This window comes from Triticum aestivum, chromosome 7B (assembly GCF_018294505.1).
Source record: "Triticum aestivum cultivar Chinese Spring chromosome 7B, IWGSC CS RefSeq v2.1, whole genome shotgun sequence".
NCBI classification, from domain to species: Eukaryota; Viridiplantae; Streptophyta; class Magnoliopsida; order Poales; family Poaceae; genus Triticum; species Triticum aestivum.
The window spans coordinates 701,254,707-701,264,998 of record NC_057813.1 but is presented as its reverse complement, the minus strand read 5'-3'; positions in this window follow the sequence as shown (position 1 = coordinate 701,264,998).

Below are 10,292 nucleotides of genomic sequence, written 5' to 3'. Positions count from 1 at the left end.
TGTGTGTGTGTTCTTGAAAGAAAAAAGGGGTCATATATTTTAAGTGAATTGTGTCATTTCGGAACCATTTGACTGCCTTCTTTGCTTTGATAATGTATTTGAATTAATATGAATATTGGCCATATTTTCAATTTTTTCTATGCTTTTTGGAACTTAACTCGAAACTAGAGTGTAACATTTACATGTTTGGTAATTTGTCGGTGAGATATATCTGCCTCTCGCTCACACATGCGTACCGCATGCACATGCTTCCAGTACATCAAGTTTTGAGTCAAGTTTAAAAAATGCAAAAAAATAATATATTTTTAGAAATGTAATGAACACTGATCTTATTATGGAGATCTCGCCAAGACAAAAATGACGGCCAAAGCAGAACTTTTTTTTAGGGGTAAACTTGCCATTTTATTTAAACAAAATTTGAACCTCATCCAAAATTACATCTAAAACCAAGTCCGGGGGAATCCCCAGCCAAATCTCACACCGTCCCTCTCCTACCCCTAGTTTTGTAAATCCTAAATCCTAAAAAGTGGTCGAGTGCTCGTTTGCTCGCGCCAGCACACGCTTTCGCGCGCCGTCGGATCGGCATCGCGCGGCTGGGTGGAGAAACGCTTTGCCTCGTCGTCTGCGCCAGGTGGCACCTGGTCGTGGCGTCGTGCGGAAGAGGCCGTTGGGTGGAGAAGCGGTCGTGGGTCCCGGCAGTTCTCCCCCTCCCTCCACAGTTCCGTCTCCTCCCCGTCCCCCCATTTCGAAACCGTCCCCGAGCGCTCCTCCCAAATCAACCAAATCCGCAGCAGCCGGCGGCGGTGCGGCGATTCGGCGGCCGTCCTCCGGCGTAGTGACGAAGGGACAGCGTGCGCGGCGTGCAGGGAGTGGTTAATCAGGCCAGGCGCTCGTCGGGGGCGGCGATTGGGGCTATACGTCGGTGCAGCCGTCGGAGGCGGAAGGCACTGCAGCTCCGGAGACGCGAGCGAGGAGGGTCGACGCGCGCGTCGGTGCGGCGACCGGGACTGTTCGTCTACACCCGCAGCAAACAGCAGCAGTTGGAGGCGAAAGGCGCTGCTGCGTCGGAGACGCGGGCGAGAAGGGTCGACACGCGCGTCTTCGCCGTGTGGTTCGCGCGGAGGAGCAGAATCACCTTGCGTGTTGGCGGAAGGCAGAATCGCAGGTCAGTTCATCTCGATCCCAGTTTGTGTATGCTTGTCAGATCTCGTGAGTTTTGGGGCGAAATCACTGAATACCTTTGCCATTGTAAGAGATTCGGAAGAGATTACGCATAGGGGTAAGTGATTTGAAACGGATTAAGCACTCGTTAGATTTGGTTTTGTTGCTGGTGAGCATTCAAGGCTTGGTGATCTATTGACTTGCGCAACAACTACTCATAGGATGCTCATATAGTTTCCTAGCACCTTTTTGTCATGCAACAAATGGAACTATGCTATAGGTTCATGTTGTTGAAATATTTGTGTATTAGGTTTATGTGCTGTGGTTCGACGTTCGTGTTTGTTTCGACTGAGTTGTAGATATGTATGTCAGTTTGCTTAAGTTTTGTGACTTAGTTGTCATGCTTTTTTGCTGGAGTTTTGCTAGTCAGTTGCCTGAATTGCCCTCAACTGTTGCCTAGTGTGCCTGGCTCTGAAGGTTTTGTTAGTCAGTTGCCCTAATATGCCATCAACCGTTTTTTGCCTAGTGTCTTTTGTGTAATGCCTGGCTTTTGCTCAAGCTTTCGCAGCCATTTGCCTGAAATGCCAACATGTGTTGCCTAGCAGCCACCATATGTACTGCATTTGTGTAATCTCAAACTTGCTCAAGCTTTCTTTAGCCGTTTGCCTAAAATGCCAACATGCGTTGCCTGGTAATTGATGTGCAATAGTTGTTTGTTGTTCCTTGTAGTGATGTTTTACTTAGGTTTTTTATATGTACTTTTGTATTAATGTTATAACATATATTGAGAATCAGATAGTTTACGACGCTTTTCATTGCCCACTTTTTTTAAATCGCTGTTCCTTTAAATATGCAGCAGAAATTAGATGGCTGGGACAAGTCATAAGTCAAAACAGGATGGACCTGCTGGATCAAGCCATGACGACCTTGCATCTCATGGGGATGAAGAGCATCAAACACAAGTGTGCACATGTTCAGGAGTTTTTTATGTTCTTACTGTACATAAGAGATTTTGTTTTCCATTTTTTATTTATTTTTGTGGTTTCTATCTTCCAGCCACGGAGCAGTGCACCAATAACTGGGTGCAAGCGTATGAGAACTAAAGCAGCAGCTGTAAGGGGGAAGCGCCCTGACGATATCATTAGTAATGACAATAGCAACGAGAGCCAAGCTGCAGATGCTGGGAATAAAAATGTCGAATGTGCAGACGTCGAGCAACCTCCAAAAGCAAAACGCCAGAAAACGGGAGGAACTGAGGTATTTTGCATAGTTGCCCCAGTTTCACTCAGCAGTTGCCCAGCATGATGCATAAGTTGCCTATGTTGTGATGAACCTTTTTTCCCTTCCTTTTTGCTAATTCCCTTTTTCTGTTTTTTCCTTATGTGCAATAGGGTCGTAGGAACAGGGCATCTCCTGCAAGGCTATTCAAGTTGAACAAGGACTTAGTTCCTGACCAAAAGGGTGTCATCATCGGAAAAGAATTTGGCGGCATTCTGGACCTTGCAGCGAGTAGCATGCCCGGAGATTTTAGCCAGTGGATAATGAAGCATTACGACCCGGAGATTTCACAGATAGTCATTCCAGAAAGGGGGAAGATTCCTGTAGATGCCGCTAGTGTCCGTAGGATATGGGGTTTGCCCAACAGGGGCAGGAAGGTGTGCTTCGAGAATCGGCCTGAAATCACAAAGGCAATGTACAGTATTTACAACATCACATCGAAGAACTCCCCAACCCTCACAGAATAGTGCAAGATGATCGTAGACATGGGAGGATCTCATGATGATGACTTTGTCCACGCTTGGCTAGCTCTTGTTTTTTCGTGCTTCCTTGCCCCTTCAACTAGTTTGAGCATTTCCCCAAAGAGTTTCCCGGCGGTCATGGATGTCAATGGAATAACGGAAACCAATATATGCCAGTTTGTTGTTGATCAATTAAAGCTTGCGTTCACTTCGGAGCGTGCTAACAAGAAGGCTGTTTGTTGTTGTGTTTTCCACCTTTGTTGTAAGTGCTTCAAGCTGTTTTGTTTTTTTAAGCATCAATTGTTTACTTATCTTTTCTTTTTCTTTTTTGCAATCATTAGGTAACTTAAACATTTTTGTTCTTTTTTCCTTGTCTATACGCAGCTGTTGTACCTAGACTCTTTGGATGTTGATGAGCCAATCCCGAACTTGGTACCAAGGGTTTCTGTCTGGAATTCAGATTTAATCTCCAAAGTTATCAAGAAGGATAGGAAGGCTCCAGGAGAATATGGCCAATTGCGGGTAACTCAATTTTTATGTTTTAGGATATATATTTATTGTCATATTGTTTTTAGGCAACACTACCATTTTTTTAGAGTAGGCAATTCACTTTGAAAGAGCATGCAACTTAATGTACCTTTTTGGGCAAGTGCCATACATATATTTCAAGTAGGTCCAAGTAGTTATCAGACTTTTTTGTTTGCCATGCACACAGTTGGATTATGTTCACAGGAAGGATTTGTTGGGTTATTGTATTCTAACAGTAGCTACTGGAGTACATCTTTTTTAGCTCTTTTTTTTGTCTGTGCAATTTACATGTTGAAAAGTAGCAAATTTATACATCCACCTAAGCAACTTATGTTCTGAAAACTAGCAACTTGCATACTAGTTGTTCATTTTTGTTGATTACAATATCCACTAATAGTAGGCAACAAGGGGGGGGAAGTGTCATAATGGTTGCAGGAATTTAAAGACTATTAGTAGTACTGTTTTTCTTCATTTCTCAGTTCTTTTTTTGGTATGGGAGTGCCAGAATTGTTGTCACTCATAGTTTTTTTTAATCTTCTTTTGCTATAAACCACCAGCTCAAGACGGAGTTTTCTCGGTGTGCGGATGATAGCTTGTTTGGCAGTATGGACCACATCACCAAATTTGTTGCTGCAAGATTGCCCGAGTCATATGACAAATCAGTAAGTTATCGAGCACTGGTTTTTTGCTCTCACTGTTGTTCTCTTTTTTATCGCCATTTGTACATTCAACCATTCTCTTTCAGAATCTTCAATAGAAGATATGTACTTATCATGTTCTCTACCATCCACTTTTATGTTTTACAGAAGCAAAAGAAGCTCACAGGGTTGGTGCACGAAATGTGTTCCGTAATGTCTCATGCAGTGGGGAAGCTCGTAACTGGGATTGGGAAGATAGATGATGATGAATGGGGGACAAAGGAGGCAGACCCTACTACTGCGGAGACAAGCAGGCGGCAGTCTAACAGAAGGAGCAAGCGAGTACCAGCCGGAAGAGACAGCTTACCAAGTGAGGAGGAGGAGTTTAATTCAGACAGCGACGACAGCGAGGCAGCCGACAGTGAAAGCGAGGGAGATGGCAGAGATAAAGGTAGTGATGAAAGCGACAGCGATGAAAGTTCAGACAGCGATGATGGTCATGATGGATCAAGTGGAGTTCAGGGGAAATCAAGTAGCCAGGGAGCACCGGCCCTCACGGTTGACACGTGGACGAAAGACGGAATTGAGGGGAACAAGGACAATGATGATGATGAAGAAGAAGAGGATGACAAAAAAGAAGATGATGAAGGAAAGGAGGACGATGACGATGAAGAAGGCGATGGGGATGGCAAAGACAAGGAAGACGATGGGCAAGGGAAGCAGGATGAAGATGATGAAGATGACAGCGGAGGTGGCAACGGTGGTTCAGGCAGCAATGGTGGCTCCGATCGGGACGAGGATCCCGCAGATGAGGAGACAGGCAACAATGATGATGAACAATGCACGCTGCAATTTCTGATTGAAAAGAAGAAGGACAGAAAGGCAAAAGGATTGGATGAGGCAGATAGCATCTGTATGAAAAACATTGTGTTGACAGAATTCAAAACTGCTGTTTCCCAAGAACCACGTTTCCCTTTTTTGAAGTGAAAGAAATGTGGGATATTGATGACATAACCATGGCAACCGAAGCGAAGAGGATGTTCGAAGAGTTGCTGAGGGGGGAAGACTTGGATTTGGGCTTCACATTCAACCCCAAGGAAATATGCCCAAAGGCGACTCGGCAGAAAATAATGAGACAATTTGGCGCCGCTCTAAATGAAGCTACAGAACAGAAGATTGCTTGTCGAAACCAACTACCACCACTCCCTCCATCAAAGAAGATGAAGAAAACTGTCAGTTTCGTATTGGAGCCATCTGTGATGAACAAAACAGCAATGCATCCGCAAGCATATCGTGCCGAAAATCCCGGTTACGGCCAAGGGGGAAAGCCAAGGCAGTCAGCCATGAAAAAATCTGGTCCTTCTCAGCAGCAACAACAAGCAAATTCTGAAACAAAAGAGGCAATTCATGGGAATGCCAAAACACAGGTTGTAAAGAGTACACCATCAAGCTCAACAAGCAAAGTTGGAGATGAGGCAGTACCTACAGGAGTAGATCCAAAGCTTTCGGGTATTTTTCATTCCCAATGTCAAGCAAGTGGATCACATATTCTGGCAACTCAGTCTAAGGAGGAAGCAAGACCAGCTGCTTTTCAGGCAAGTTCTGCAGAGGGCCAAGGTGTAACCAATGTGATGCAGTCAGCCAATGGTATCCAGAGGGCCAAGGTGCAAGACTTCAAGGCATCACCCGAGGCTCGATCATTAAATCATGCAGGACACAAAAAGGAGAAAGAGAACATTCCTCCGGTCCTATGTACGGAGATCAATAGGATACAACACCCGCCCGAAGGTGTAACCAATGGAAAAAGTCCGGAACAAAAGTTACTAAGAGCCCTAGGGAAATTGCCTGTCTGCCAAACTGTACTTGCCCAACCTGAGGCCACTAGTGTTCTAGAAGCAGTAACCATGGGAAAAAGCCCGGAACAAAAGTTGCCACGAGCCCTAGGGAAATTGCCTGTCTGCTCAACTGTACTTGCCCAACCTGAGGCCACTAGTGTTCCAGAAGCAGTAGAAGCAACTGGCCAAGGGAACACTTACCATTTCTCTAATGTGGAGGAGCAGTACCACGAATTCATGCGTGTTAATGAGAAGGCAACCAATGCACTAGAAATCAATGTTCTAGCTGTGAGTGAGCTGTTTGCAAGGTGTGTTGATCCAAACAGCAAGAATGCCCAATCCAACTCCACAAATCCAGCTTAGCAAATGAAGATAAACAACATTTTGAGCAAAGGGACATCGAAAGATCTAATGATTTTTTCAAAGAGTACTGCCCAGCACCAAGTTTCGATCTAGGCATAGATGATTTGCCCACAAGACCTGGAGACAACAAAGCACATGAACATGTTGGGTCAAGCACATTTGCAGAGCATGAGTTCAAGGAACTCCCAGCACATAACCAGCCAATCATTGATATAACTGAGGATGATTATCTGTTGGACGTTGAAGGCATCGACCCGTGTGTGCAAGCAGAAGGAAATGTGTACCAAACACCTGAAAAAAGTTCTAACCAAGGAGAAGTGGGGTCAGGCAGCAAGATTTACAGTAGTAGTAGCTCAGGAGAGATGCATCCACATCAATTCGAGAGAAGGATTATCAAGCCACCTCCCTGCAAGAGGTCATCATTTATTGACTATAATGAGAAGAAAGTCTACATGCCCAAACCCGAAGCAAATAGATTGTATGCATCAGTTATTTTGCATGGTAGAATTAATGAAGAAGAATCACCAGATGTGGATACCAGGTATGACAGTATATTACTTCATTTCTTTTTTGTCAGCTTTTGCACAATGCACTTTCCACAGGCAAGGTCTATCATGTTATCCAGGCAATTCAAACTGTATTTACAAGCAATCCACTTATGGAATCAGGCAACTTGTCTTAGTGTTAAATTCTTTTTTTTGAAACAGTCTCTCCTTGACATGAACATGCCCCATATGTTTTTCCCAAGTTGAAATGGTGGTAGGCAAATTACGGAAGGATTTTGTGAGCTTAATGCCTCTCTCTTTTTTCATGCAGCCCAAGGGTAATTAAATATGGCAAGTACTTTGTCACTGTCAGGGAGCTCGCAAACTCAATGAAGAAGGGGGGTTTTGTCGTGAGCCATGTAATGGAAGTTGGTATAGAGAGTATAATGATGAACTTGCCACCAGACTCAAAGAAGCTTGTGATGCCCGTCAGGTTCTCGGTAAGAAAACGCAAAGCAACTAACAGTGTAGTTTTGCGTTTCTTTCTTTTTCTTTTTTCATAAAAGGTCATGGTCATGTCTGTATTCTTTTTTACACCAGGTTCAGATGCAAAACATGGAATTGAACGGCAACGAGCTCATTTCCCGGTTCAAGAAGTCGAATCGCTTGGACCGTAAAGACATGGTAAGTAAATGGTTTTCTTACTTTTTACCAATGCATTATATAAGACTTTTTATGCTAAAACTTTTGCCCATGAAATTGCTTTTCTGTGACAAGTTGCTTACATATGTCCATAACTTGCATGTGCATTCTTAGATGGCTGCTTACATAAGTACATAACTTGCCTATGCATCTTTCTGTTTTTTGGCAAATTACTCACACAAGCACCAAACTTGCATGTGCATTTACGCTTCTTCAGTCCATGTCGTAATTTGCGAGAGCACACAGGAAAAGTTGCTTAAATCCAGCTTCTAGTATTTTATTTTTTTATACTAACCCCATTTGTTTTTTTCTAACAGATTATGTTCCCAGTTTTAGAGAACATTGACAAGACAAAGCCTAAAACAGGCAATCATTACTGGATTTTTAACGTGAACATAAGGGATTGACGTTTCGAAGCTCTTGATTCTTGGAGGACGCTAAAAAACAAGTCTTTAGATGTTTGCGCAAGGAAAATGGTTGCAAGTTTTCGATCTCTATGGGAAGAGCATTACGCCAGTTCCCGTGTCTCGCTGGATGACTTTGGGCTTACCAACATCGATGTTCCAAAACAGAACAATGAGTAAGCATCCACTTCTTTTTACAAGTGACATATTAACTATGGTTTGTTTAGTTTTTTACAAGTGACATAGAGGAAGCTAGCTACTACATAGAGGAAGCTAGCTAACTAGAAAAGTTTTTTTTTTCAATTTTTGTTTAGGTTCGACTGTGGTGTTTTTGCTCTGACGCTAGCAAATGGATGGGAGGCAAGGGTTGTTCCAAAATTCACAGCCGAGGATATTCCAAGCATAAGGAAACAGTTGACTAATGCGTGGGTTGATAACGCCAATAACAAGGCTCCATGGAAAAGCATACTCAAGTTAGCGTATGTCAGTTTTTTCTCCCCTCACGCACACTACATCCCATGTAAATGCATGTCTTGTTTTCTTTGCTCCTTTCTGAACTCTTTGGAGTGCCGAGGGGGAGGGGAGTTGCTTGCATAAGAACTTGGAGCAGGCAACTCAATTGCATAAACAGACAATTTAAGCTTTACCGCAAGGCAAGTTATTCAGAATAACACATAAAAGACAAATAATATGACCATTACATAACCAGGGAATTGTTTGCATTTTTAGCACTGCAGAATCTTATGTATGTAAGTTTTTCGACCATTATGGGGGAGATCAAGGGTGTCTGCGGGGCAATTCAAAGCACACAACAGGCAACTCAAAACTTATAACCAGGCGACTCAAACTCTAGTGTGAGGCAAGTTAGCCACAAGAAACTGTAAACCAGAAAATAATAGTTTAGGATGTTCAAACATACAGACCCACAAATAGTTTAATTTGTCAATTCCATTCGACACATCTTTTTCAGCCATCTGGTCACTGTTTGACCATTACACCAATCTGGTTGGGCAGCTTCCACCATTGTGGTTAACAGAACCACAATAGCTGCACTTGTTCTTTCTCTTCGGATGCAGCTCAAGTACTGATTGAATTCTTTTTGACTTTGCCCTCCCTTTTGTTGTTGATTTTGGAGGGTCTCTAGGAATTATAGGGCCAAGTGTGGTACTAGGTCTTCCAAACTGTGGTTCAACCATCGTAGTACCTTGTGCTGCAGCAACAGCTGCATGTAGAGATGCCGTACTGAGCGGCTGGTGCGCATGTCCACCAGGAGCTTGCATAATAGGAGATGGAATTGCATTGGCATTTTCTTCTTGTGTAGTTGAAGAACCCGGGTGCTGTCCATACCTGCCATCAACTGTTGCTGATGATGCAGGCGATGGCGCCAGTCCAGGAATAGCCACATAGGTTGTGTTTGCTGCGGCAGGACCCCGCGGTGGTTGTATAGCCACCATAGTTTGTGGTGCAGGCCAAATTGCTGGTCTAGGACCCATAGGAGGTCGTGCAGGACCTCTTGCTAGTGTCGTATGCATCAAAAGTTGTGGCGCAGCTCCTCTTAGCGCTTGCACATGACTTGTCATTGTTGAGCCCCTTGAAATGTGCGGTGCTGCTCCACTGTTTAGTGGCACATATCCCGACAGTTGTTGTACAGGCCAGCAGCTTTGTGCGGGAGGGCTCCTGGGTAGTGGTACAGTCCCACTGTGCATCACTACAGCCCTGAACGCTGTTTGTTGGTGTCCATCCTCACTCATAGAGTTGCCAGCTAGTTTTGGTGCCTTTTTTCTCTGCGGTGCAGAACTAGATCGCTGCTGCCTAGGTCCAGAAGAGGTTTGTGCAAGTTCGCCAGGACGCACCGCCGGGTCACTAGTTGCCTGAGTGTTACTCGGCGGTGGCGCAGAAGTATGTTGCTGTTGTCTAGATCCCGGACGCACCGCAGACCCTTCAGGACGCACCGCAGGGCCACCAATTGCCTGAGAGTTACTCAGTTGTGGCGCAGAACCACCAGCTGATGGTGGCGCAGAACCACCAGAGGGCCCACTTGTTGGTGCTGCCGTTTTCTTATTCTTTGACATGTTGAGATTTTTGATTTCATGACGCGCACCATGCATATGTTTTTTTTACAATATCCGTTGCAGCATCTGATGCACTGGCAACCCTTGCAAGACTACCAAAATCCATCATCAAATTTGCATGCCTGAGTTCCTTCTTCGACTGTGGTGGCATCTCATCAGGTTGGTCTTCGACAGCAGGGGGTGCGTTGGGGATTGCCATAGGGGTCCATCTTCTAAGTATGTACTGCGTTGGGATTTCATCAACACCAAGTTGGTTGAAAACTTTCAAGATATGGCAGCAAAGCATGCCGTCCCTCTCAATCTTGCAGCAGTCACACCTATAGTCTCCAGCACTAGCTTCGACCGTGACAAAATAGCCCCTAGAA